The following is a 13,164-nucleotide window of genomic DNA, read 5'->3' on the forward strand; positions in this document are numbered from 1 at the left end:
CTGGCAGCACTTTCACAACAATGTCTGTATCTTAATAGTATCTCAGGGTCACTGATTCTACGGGTATAGTAAAGTTATAAACAAAAAAGGTAGCACGGCCGTGCTCAATGTTACTGGTCCTACCTCGAACCCAAGGGAAAACAAAAAGGTCCGCGACACCGAGGCGTCCTACAGCGGGAAAGAAAGCATCCGCCCAACGGCTCCACTCGCGGCGTCCTCCAGCGGGAAAGAAAGCGTCCGCCCAACGGCTCCACTCGCGGCGTCCTACAGCGGGAAAGAAAGCGTCCGCCCAACGGCTCCTCGGAATACAAGGTTGGCTTAGCTCCGACTCGATCAGCAACCGGAAGGATTGACAAGCACCTGGTAATGGGAAAGGAGTGTCTTTATAGACGCCGCCCAGAGGGCGCGTTCCGTTTCGCCAGGCCCCAGAGCTTTCTGGGAGATGTAGTGCTGCCGCGGTATTGTCCTATTCTACCTCTATAGCTATGGGCAATCGCTACAATAATGACCCACGGAAAACATTTTGTAAAGTTAAAACAGTAGTAAAGTTAAACACTAACATGCAAATATTCCAAACAGAATCCCAAAAGTATAAAACATTAGAACATTCATAAAGTAAATGTAACAACGTGCCTCTTTCAGTGGAACATGACCAACACAATGGAGATGAGGAAGGCAAGAATTTACAAATGCTAATAGGAGTAATAAATGCTCTTTGATAGAGAAAATATAAGGATTGAGTTATACGAGCAGCAGCAGAAGTGTTAAATAATTTAGACCATATTTTATCCCAGGTGGTAACAGATAGAGAAATGGATAAATTTGTTTCCCAAGCAATCTCAATTGGAGATTTGGGACGTTGAATAGCAATTGACATTAATAACTTATATACAATAGCGGCTTTAGGTCTGTGAATAGATAGTAAAGAATATAAAGGTGTGGAAGGGGATAGAGACGGTACATGTGGTGGGAGAGAAAAAGTAATTAGATGAGATTGTATGGCATTAACAATAATATTGTACTCAATAAGAGAGGAATCAGACAATTGATATTGTGTCTGTAGGGTAATGAAGGGGATAATAGAAAAGTCATTTAATAATTGGTGAACATAAATAATACCCTTTTCTTTCCAGTATTTGTAGTAAAATGATTTACCTTTATACTTGAGAAATTTATTGTGCCATACACTAGAAGACAAAAAACATTGGAGAGGATTAAAATCCTTAGAGAAAGTATTATAGAGCAAAGCTCGGGAGTATTTTAAAATAGGATTTGTAGACAAAAAGGTACAATTTGACATAAAAAGTACTTGTTGAAAGGAAAAATCTTTCATGAGGGAGCGTTCAAAATGAACCCATTTGGGAACTGGGCTATCCACAAAATCATACGTTAAGGAAAAATATTGTTTAATCAAAAAAGCAGAATGGTAAGCAGTAAAATTTGGAAAACGCACACCACCCTCATTCTTAGGACGTATAAGTTTGTGTAAGGCAATTCGTGGGTGTTTATTATTCCATAAAAATTTTATGCATATAGAATTTATTTTAGAAAAATATGAATTAGGAATTTTAACAGGAAGCATAGATAATGTATATAAAACATGAGGCACAATCATCATTTTAATAGTATCTAATCTGCCCCACCAGGAGAGATATAGGGGAGAACAAATAAGGAGGAGTGAATTAATTGTATTTATTAATGAATCAAGAGTGAGCTTAAGTGTGTCGTGAAGGGAAGACGAAAACCAAATGCCAAGGTATTTAATTTTAGAAGGACACCAAGCAAAACTAGTATCACTGAACATAAATTGATAGCATGAAGAATTTAAGGGTAACACTTCAGTTTTGGAGAGGTTAAGTTTGTAACCGGAGATACTGGAATACAGTTGAACCTCATTTAGAAATGAGGGAGTCAGTGGGGTTGGACATGTAAATAAGGATGTCATCTGCATAAGCAGACAGTTTAGTTTCTACAGAGTTATGTTTAAAACCAGCAATCTGGGAATTAACACGAATACGTTCTAGGAAGGGTTCAAGGCATAGGATAAAAAGTAAAGGGGAGAGGGGGCAACCCTGCCTCGTTCCTCTGGATAGGGAAAAATAATTAGAAAAGTGATTGTTAACAAAAATACTGGCTTTGGGACATGAGTATAAGAGCTTAACATAGGAAATAAAAGAGGGTCCAAAACCAAACCATTTGAGAGTGTGAAACATAAATTGCCAATTAATACGATCAAAGGCCTTTTCTGCATCCAAGGACATCGCTGCAAGGGGAGATTTATATTTTTTGGCATAGGAAATGATATTAGTAAACATCCGAGCATTATCAGATGCTAACCTGCCCTTCACGAAACCGACTTGATCAGTCTTAATTAAGAGAGGAATAATAGTGTCAAGTCGGGTGGCAAGAAGTTTGGCAAAGATTTTACAGTCATAATTAATTAATGAAATAGGGCGAAAATCTTTACAATAAGAATGATCTTTATCTGGTTTAGGTATAATAACAATTAAGAAATCGTGCTGCCAATAGAAATTAGAAGCATCCCCTGGCGCTCCACTCTTAAAATAAATTCAAATTGATTCAAAGAAAAGTTCATTCAATGTTGAAATCATTTCAAAGTTTATATGTGTAGGTTCAATTTAGAAAATGTTTCTCATTCAATTATATAGTTCATTGAATAACATTCCGTGATCAGAAACCACCCATTTTCAAGTCCGATGCATTTCGGGCTATTTGCCCTTCTTCTGGGACAACAACTTGTTTAGAAGCATTTTTTTAAAACGGAGACAAGCGTTACCTCTGGCATCCTCGAGCTGCGCTGTGTTCTGCTCGTGACACAAAAAAAAATAAAAAAAATTAGATAGTTCATTGAATAACATTCCGTGATCAGAAAACAACACATTTTCAAGTCCGATGCATTTCGGGCTATTTGCCCTTCTTCTGGGACAACAACTTGTTTAGAAGCATTTTTTTAAACGGAGACAATATATTGTTCTATAAAATACAGCTGTGCGACTTCTCCATACCTCATTTGTATAATAACAATTAAAGCATCCATGAAAGAGCCAGAAGCTTTTGCATCAGCAATAAATGAATTAAAAAGGAGAAGAAGTTTAGGGACCAAAATTGAGTTAAAGGAATTGTAAAATTCAACAGCTAGGCCATCGTGTCCAGGAGCTTTTGATTTCTTTAGGACTTTAATAGCATTCGTTACCTCTTGAGAAGTGATGTTATTTTCTAATGCACTAAATTCATCAGGTAAAGGTGGAGGGGAGGGAAGACCCGAGAAGAAAGTTTTTAGTTTTAAATCAGTGGGAAAAGTATCATCTGAGTAAAGAGATTCATAGGGGGCTCTTCATTTGTTTGCGGATCTCTTGCCAGAATCCCTACTTGTCTGTACTTGCTGCCTGGGGGGACCACGCCACGGGGATCTGCCTGCCCGCCTCCCGCCGCCTTACTCCTGATTTCATCGCCGAGTTTGGCCGCAGAGCGGAGAGTGGGCGGGGCAGAGGACCACAATCCCCAGCAGCCCTAGCGGCACCCTGACACAGCTTTGTGCGCCAGGAGGCGCTTAAAATCAACGCTATCCCCGTCTCGTGGGACGCCGGGCGAAGCCCGGGCAAAGGGCAGGCCCTCTGAGGCCCTCAGAGGACGAGGAGGTAGGGTCGGGTGCACCCCCATAACGACAACATTTCTTCAACACGTAGGATCTCTGACTTTGTATTTGGTTATTATTCTACTGTTTTGGTACTATATCAGAAGGCCACTAGCCTTGTATTATACTGTCCTGAGGTTACTGGGTCCCTGTAACATTTATCTCAACTAAGATATTGTCTTTCATATTAGCATGTCTACTCGAGGTAGTAGAAGCAAGACAGCTGCGGGAGGGGCATCTGTGATTGGACCTATCGATAATTTTATAACAAGGACTAATGAAGCAATCGACCTTAGCATTTCGCTCCTTGAGCGTAGGGTCTCGCAAGATTTAGCATTTGCTAAATGTTCTTCTCTTGGGAGCATTGTATTAGCAAGAACCCCAGCCAGCTCCAATAACTTAAACACAGGCTGTACCCGTGATACTCGAGTTGACCTTCACACCATACCTAATGAAATTAACCTATCGGCAACCGATCCCCTAATCGACTTTGATACCGATTTAAGCAATGAACTAGAGAGGACACCAGAACTAAATATAGATTTCACACCAGAAATAGTAGAGGAAAATAATGAGATGCATTCAAGAGTTAGGCAAGAGGGTGCTATGAGAAAGCAAACAAAACAAACGATTAAACCCATTCCCCCCGCGACTAAAAAACGTAATGCAACAAAAGGACAACACAGGAAAGGCATTATCAAACATTCGAACACTAACGGAATAAATCCATCTACAGAGACACTAAGTGAAGATACACAGGGGTTCCCCCACGTGCATGTGGACAAGCCCGATGCAACCACAGTAAATGACCAACTAGTTGAAAGACTTGGCGATCTTCTAAGCATCTTTATGTCGCCAATCGAATCTAGGCTTGCCCATATCGAAAAACAGCTAGAAGAATTAATAGCCTATAACAAAAAAACTCCCAGTGTCTCTCCAATAACTAATGCAGGCTCAAAGACAAGAACTAGTAAATCTATATCTTCCAAATGAAAGGCTATTCCAGTCCTAGATACTGCGACAAAATCAAAACCTACCATCTCTACAAGTAAAGAAATTGCCACTAATAAATCTGTTTCAGTAAGCAGCTCTACTCTTAGCACTAATGTGAAAACTAATATCACAAACATGCAGACAGGGAAGACGCATATAAAATCCCAAAGTGGGAGAAAGACACTTAACCATACCAGTGATACGGTGCCAACTTTCCAAAGGCCTCATGTGCCATACGATCCACCTTATAACTCAAGGCAGATTCCTCCACGCATTAATCTGCCACCTGAGTGTGGGGCCTATGTGCTGGTTTTGGTTAATGTCCCGTTACTTAGGTATGATCAAGAGGAAACCTCCTCCTCACTGAAAAATAAGACCCTACATTGGTTGATAGCCAATTGTAATTTCCCAATGGAATGTTCAGGAGAAATTATTCACACCCAGAGAGTAGGCTGGATAGGTCCTTTGAAGAAAAAGTTCGAGGGGGATTGTATAACTGTTAATTTTAAGAACCCGCAATGGGCCGATAAAACTCTGGCTAGGGCCCCCTCCCCCTCTACCTGGGAATTTAATACCACCCTTCTCCCTTTGGGCTATTTTTACAGACACCTGATCACTACCCATCCCACCATGGTAACCAATTAAATCACTCCTTTTTTTGATCAACATCAGATACATGAAAGCAATTCCCCTTTTTTCCATCAGAACTCCAAATTCATCTATCCGAACGGCCCTGCACAATGGCATCAAGGCCAAACTCATTCACACTCGACAACTCACCCTTACTTGTCTACAATGCCACATAAAGAGCATAGAGACGCCCGATGGCGTCAAGTTGCCGCGGCACCAGGCAATTCTTATAGTATTCCAACCCATAACAGATATAGTGCACCGTCCGGTTTGGACTTTAATGATTGACTTAATTATGATCAGCCCGAAGGGGTAAATATGTATACTTCGACTACGGGGGGACCCCTAACATGTAAAACCCTAGAAATAGAGGAGAAAAACATAACACTTACTCCTGATAAATATATCTCTACTGCCTTCTTGCAATGTCGGACGGGTGATTCATCACTAGCCCCTTCCAGCTTTAGGTCACCGGATAACTCAATGAATATATCAATCCCTCCTAATCTTAACCTACCCATTTCTCAAATACATTTTACGTTTTGGAACATAGCCGGCTTGTGTGCTAAACAGTCAAATCCTAATTTCCTGAACCAGGTCAATTTAAGTAACATCATCTGTCTCCAGGAGACTTGGGCTAATGATCCAATACACATAATGGGGAACAAGACCTTTTTCTCTGCAGCTAAAAAGTCATCTTCTGGTAGGAGTAGTGGTGGTCTAGCCACCTACATTGCAAACACTTTACATAGTGAGGATATTGTTCCCCTAAAACTGAAAGAGAATTACCAGCTAATAGTCTTAAAGAGAACTAAACAAAAGATATATGTCATAGTAAACTTCTACAACAACTTGAATGTAGACGACTTGATCAACCTTCTTTCAGAGATTTCCCTAGCCCTTCAAGATCTTCAAGCACAGTACATTAAGAAATCATGTACAACAGTGTGGGGCGGTGATTTCAACCTTCATCTATGTAGAAATAACAACATTGATAAGTGCGGAATTAGAGAGGATGACGGTAACAGTATAACACACTTTCTACACTCGACTGAGGGTGAAAAAATGAATTAGATCATGACAGAATTGGAATTGGGCTTCGCCAATGAGTTAAAGACCTCCCCAGTAGCCTTTACGCCAACATTCAATGGCAGGGGATTAATGAGCCTAATAGATTACGTCCTGATTTCAACATGCAAAGGCCCAAACATCGAATTAGTTGAAGTAATTAAAAACCCATCGAGTGACCACTTCCCAAATACGATCGCCCTACACGATTCAAAATCTAAAAAAAAAACTGACATAATGAATATCTTAGACCAGCAAGAGCTTGAATTAGGATCCTTGAACGACTATACATTAAAATGGGGAAACATTGATAAAGGAGCTGCAACCGTAAAAATAGTCAGTCAAAGTCAGACAGATATCATAAACTGTCTTGACCCTAGGACAAAATCCAGAGAAGTTCTGGCTAGCTTTAATATCATTTCCCAAAATATAAAGAAAGCACTCACTAGCTCACATAAACAAAAAAGTCAGGCGAAAAAAGGTTGGTTTAGCCCAGCTTGTACAAAAGCGTACTCGAAATTAAAAGAAGCACTAAGTAGGGAGAAGAGAGACAGAGAGGAGGTTATTAGGCTAAGAAAAGAATATGCCTTAGCTTTAAAAACCAGAAAACAAGAGCTAAAAACTGACCTATGGGAGCGTCTCAGTAGAAGCTCAGAATTAAAAGATAGTGAAACTTTCTGGCTAATAGTTAGATCTCCTTTTTTAACAGACAGAGAGGACTTACCATCCACTGATGTTGCGATTAGCGACCGTGAATGGGTGAATTATTTTTCTAAAGTTTTCAGTGAAGGGAACATATGGGGTATGGACAATGCAGAACCCCTGAACCAGGTTATCTACCCAATAGCATTAAATTTTTCACATGACGAGGTGCAAAAAGCACTAAAATCCTCGAAAACAGGTAAAGCCCCAGGCCCAGAGGGGGTTCCGGTGGACATTTTTAAACATGAAGTAGATCTCTGGTCCCCGTTACTGACTAATGTCCTAAATGCCACCATAGAAGAGGGCCTAATAAAATCTTGGAAAACTTCGATATTGGTCCCTATATTTAAAAAAGGGGACCGAAATTGCCCATCCTGTTATAGACCTATTTCGCTCCTGGATTCGCTTGGGAAGATGGCAGGTCGGATTCTTCTCGACCGACTCCAGGAGTGGACAACTAGTCAGAACATCATTTCGGCAATACAATATGGGTTCCGAGAGGGACTAGGTACAGTAGATCAAGCATTAAACCTGTCCTTATTGGCAGGAAAATACGTGGAGGCCAAGGGGACTACGCTGCATATGGTGTATGTTGATTTATTCGCAGCCTTCGATTGTGTAATACACTCGAGGCTGTGGAAAATCATTTTAACAATCGGTGTTGACCCCCCGGTTGTAGATTTCCTCCGGGAATTATACACTGGAACAACTGGAAGAGTAAGATTTGGGACCAAAGGACAACTCACAGAAAGCTTTAGGGTTGAAAAGGGGGTCAGACAGGGATGTGTGCTGGTCCCCTTTTTATTCACCCTGTATACAAACGGGCTTGAGGCCGCTATGCTAGAGGGATGCAAAGATCTTCCTTTAATTGGTCGTCGGCAGATACCTGCCTTGTTATATGCTGTTGAATTGCAGCAAGCTCTAGACAGATACTGTGCCTTCATGTCGAGTCTAAACCTGACCCTGAATGTAAAAAAAACTTATACTATGCATGCGGGGAAAAAAACTGTAAAGTCTAGAAGTTTGTTTGTAAAAGGCGAGGTACTGGACAGAACCGTAACATACCCATATTTGGGAATTGTTATCGACGAAAAATTTAAGTGGAAGGCAGCGATTAATGCAAGGAAACTGGCCTTCCTAAGAGCAACTACAGCATTTAAATCGTTTGCACAAATACTGGGTCAGAGACCTTCACTAGAACTGTTAAAAATATACAACGCAACATGTGTTAGTACCGCCACGTACGGGGCTGGGATATGGGGTCTTGCGGATGTGGACAAACTGCAAAAAATAGAAAATTCTTTTGTAAGATACCTATTTGGAGTACCGAGGAGTTCCTCCACATATGCCTGTCACTTAGAGTTGGGCATAGATTACCTATCAGACACCATAAAAACCCAACCAGTAATGCTGTGGCGCCGAATTTGGGTAACTGAACAATGCCAACAAGATTAATTGTACAAGACATCCAGACACTTGATCATTGTGGAAAGATAAAATGGTTAGCATATGTCAAAGCTTTATTAACAGACTTAGAGTATGAAAAATTCTTTATAGAGCCATTATCAATAACTGAGATCTCAAAGGCGGATCTAAGAAAAGCATGCCTGGCACATTTGGGTCAGGTACGCCTGCTAAAAGAGATAGACAAACCCTCTGTTCAACAGGGCTTATTAGCTCAGACTGTGTTTTCCATTGAACCCTACTTGATGTACAGATTAACTCAATTTGAAAAATTGCTGCTGACACGTTTTAGACTTAATATGTTTCACTTAATGGTCTCTTTTCCCTCTTGCAACGAATGGTCATCAAAATGTACCCCATGCCCTTGTGATTCTGTTTCGATACAATCGACCATACATACAATACTTTTTTGTAAATTTTATACAATACCGCGGAGGCGCTGGCTATTGCCCATACTGAAAAACTGGGGCCTGCGACAATGCCATCCAGCATATTTGGCGCTTCAGTACCTCGAAGACGAAATAATAGCAAAAGCGATGGCGCGCTTCCTTAAATTTTGTATTCGCCATCGTCTAAATCTTTAACAAAGATGAGTCTTGACGTTTGTATATTAGAGGACTGATGAAGCTACCGAAAAATTGCATGTTATGGTCATAACTTTATGAATTGTGATTTTTATATAAATTGTTTTTATCGTATAGCAATAACTAAATTTTAAATTCTTAACCGTTTTTATAAATTGAGAAAACTGTATAAAATGTATTTTATGAACTTTTATGGTATTTCTACAATTATGAAAAACCGAATAAAGTTGGTTTTGATTTGATTCATAGTAATCATGGAAAACCTCAGCAATGTCCTTATCCGATGATACTAGCTTATTAGTAGATTCATTGAGAACAGGGTCAATAGTCTTACGCTCAAATTTAATCTTTAAATAATTAGCTAACATTTTCCCTGCTTTATGTTGCCCACCATGGTATTAAGATTTAATTTTAAGCAAAATATGACATGGATCAGATGTTGCTAGTTTATTAAGCTCAGATTTAGCCGTAATTAAATCTCGAAGGGCATTAGAAGAACGGGAAGTAAAATATGTATGTTCTAAACTTTTGAGGTGTCGTAGTTGATCTTCATATTTCTTTTGGTTGGATTTCTTCTTTTTTGATACAAAAGAGATGGTAAAGGCACGAAAGGCAGCCTTAAAGGCATCCCAATTGGTAGGAACAGAGGTATCTGATGGGTTATTGAGACAAAAAAATTCATTAATAAAAGAGGAAGCTTCTTTTAAAAAAAACGTATCATTCAACAAAAAGGAATTAAGCTTCCATCAACTAAATTGAGGGGAAATATGTGTAAGATCCAAAACAGCATAAACAGGGGCATGATCCGATATAAAAATAGAACCAATTTCAGATTTTTGGATAGAGGGGAGCAAAGATTTACTGCCCAAGATATAATCAATTCTGGAGCGAGTGTGATGCACATTAGAAAAAAAAGTGAATTCAGTTAAGTCAGGATTACATGTTTTCCAAACATCATATAATGGACGAGAGGCAATGGCAGACTGAAAAGCTTTGAGGGACTTATCAGGTTGAAATTTACATTTGGATAGTCTATCCGAAAAGGGATCTAACCATTGGTTGAAGTCACCAGCCACAATAATATTGGACAATCAATTGAAGAAAGGAGGACTTTAATATCATTCCAAAAGTTGGGATCATGCTTAACAGGACCATAAATATTTAAAAGAACCAACGTTTTATTTTGTAGCACAATCTTTGCCATTACCCATCGTCCATCAGAGTCACATTGTGGAGATAAAATCTGTACTGCTAAAGCCTTATGGAACAATATTGCAACACCCTCTTTTTTGTGGACAGCAGGAGAGAAAACAACTTGGCCCACCCATTGCCTTTTTAGTTTAAGAGATTCAACATCATTACAGTGAGTTTCTTGAAGAAAAGAAATTTGCGAGTTAAGTTTTGATAAATGAGACAGTACCTTTTGTCGCTTGATAGGATTCCCAAGACCACGTACGTTCCACGTAATGAAATTACACATAATGGAGGAAAGGAGGGGTAGAACATAGTTGGTGAAGACACATCTCAAGGGCACGACTGTAAGGGAAAGCACACCACAACAAAAAATTACATGTGAAACACACTACAAATGATGGAAATAGATCAAAAAAGGAAAAGAGAGAAGAGAGAGGGGATAGAATAAGGAAAGAAGAACAAGCAAACAGATCAAAGCAAAACAGCCAGATCTGAGAAAGATAAAAAAGACAATGAAGAGGGAGCATATTGGCGAGAAGCAAGGCGGAGCACAGGAAGAGAACTAAGATAAGATGAAAAAAGAGCCAGAAAAGGAGCATATTCTTAGAAAAGAAAAATAAGAAAAAGATAGAGCAATAGAACAAAGTTAAAGGCAAGAAATGAAAAGTTATATTACAAAAATTGAAGCAGCTTAGCTAAGGAAAGAACTCTGGATATGACAAATAGATATATGCAAGGAAATACAAACGAAAAAGAAAATCAAGTATTAGTGTCCATTCCATTGGAAGAAAAAGACTGAAGAAAGAGTTTAAGTTTTCCAGGATTATCAAAGGAACGAGACCGTCCATCGTGCATGGATGGAGTATGTCATATTGAATGTTGAGGTGTCTCATCTGAGGACGTAAAGCAAGGAATTCTTTCCGGCGAGCATTGGTTGCATTGGAGACATCTTGGGAAATAAAGATGTTATGACCAGATGAGGCGGCGTTTGAGTTTAACAGCCTTCAGAACAGACATAAGTTCAGTGAACTCCAAAAAGAGCATGGTGATACCACGAGGTTTAGCAGGATTGAGAGCAAGATGACCCAATCGGTGAGCTCTTTGTATATTGAGGGGAGGTCCAGAAGCAGGAAGATTAAGGAGCTCAGAAAGAAATTTCTGGAGGAACACGACCATATTGGGGCCTTCAACATGTTCCGGAAGACCATATAGGCGTAGGTTGTTACGACAATTTCGATTTTCCAAGTCCTCAGAGTGAAGTTTCAGTTTATGAATTTCCTGCTCAAGTGTTGGAATTTTAGTAGAAACATCTTGTAAGTCACTAACACGTTGTTCCAACTCCACTACTTTATTCTCCATAACTATCCATCTATCCTCTATTTGTTTTAACTTTTCATTTGTGGCAGTCATGAAGGGTTGAAGGCCTCGCACTTCATCCAGAATAGAGTCTAGGATAGGATTCTGTGAGGATTGAATAGGTGACGGTGGATCATTCTTGTGCCTTGGTGTCGTGTCTTTGGTAGAGGACCTAGCAGAATGGATATCCATGGCCATATTAATAAAGAAAATAGGGAAGAACTGAGTATGCGCAAAATATATTCCTCAGAAGAGAGAAAAATTGTATTCAGTCAGTGAGGACAGTGAAGTATGTAGGTATATAAAAAATAATAGATCAACAATTTGCTGTAAAAGATATAATGTGGAGACGTGGGCTCAGCGACCAATAGAGGCGGCCGCCCCCGTCACTTGTCAAAAAGAAAAAGAAAAAGAAAGTTATCCAGAGAATAGTTAAGAGCAGCGCAGCCCAAATCGTTGCGCAGAAATCAGGTTATCCACAAATAGTATATAGCATGAGGAGAATGTGGGAGACATCAATCTGCATCAAAAAGCCATTGCGATAAATGATTTCAATCCGCATCCAAAATCATTGTGAGCTATGACACTGTGCCAAAAAATAAGACTTATTGATGTGGAATTGAGAAAAGCGCAGCCCAAAGCGTTGTGCAAAAATCAGGTGAACCACACCAGTATACAGCAGAAAGCAAGAAAACATAATAAGGGTGAGCTCACATTCAAGAAACAGTCAAAATGCCAGCAAATAGTATCAAACTGCAACAAAAATTATTTGAGGCGTTTGGTTGAAGTTACGGTGCATGCCTACACAAAAACACAGCATATGTAAAAAGATGAGAGGATAGGCTGCATTGAAGGTAGAGAGGTGTTTCTCACGTTGGAAAGTAGGAGCAGTTGACATTCAGTGTAAATATATTCTGGGTCTCTGTAGCAACAATCCGCCAGTAAGAAGGTCATTAGGCATAGGAATGAAAAAGGAAAAAAAAAACGTTACCGGCTATTATAAGTGCGAGCGCGACGGCCCAAAATGGCGGCCACTCGCGACGTGAGGAGGGAAGCACGGAGCTGCCAAGGAGATGCACAGAGCAAGGAAGAGCCCGAAATTAATCCCGGACAGTCACGGCATCATGCGGCACAATTCCCTAGCGTTTCAGGCCATGAAGAGTCGAAGAGACGGCTCACGAGATGATACGAGTTCCGCCCTTGAGTTGAGCTCAAACGGGTTCCGCCATTTTGCGACGGCACCGAAACCACGCCCCCTAAAACAGCATTATTGAAAGCAAAATAACAATACAAGAAATACCAACATAAACATCTTCATAGGCCTCCAACTTGTCAGCTTGGGGAGTCAGTCAGGCTCTCTACTAAGCATTTGCATGGAAACCCTGTTTTATTAGTCCATTTTCTATCACAAAAGTAATGAATGATGGAGCTCTGAAATAGGCCTTGCCACCAACTATGAAGATTCAGCCAGTCTTTCATGTTGATATATTAAAACCAGTGAAGGACAATAATCATCTG

Source organism: Lissotriton helveticus, chromosome 3_1 (assembly GCF_964261635.1).
Source record: "Lissotriton helveticus chromosome 3_1, aLisHel1.1, whole genome shotgun sequence".
NCBI lineage: Eukaryota > Metazoa > Chordata > Amphibia > Caudata > Salamandridae > Lissotriton > Lissotriton helveticus.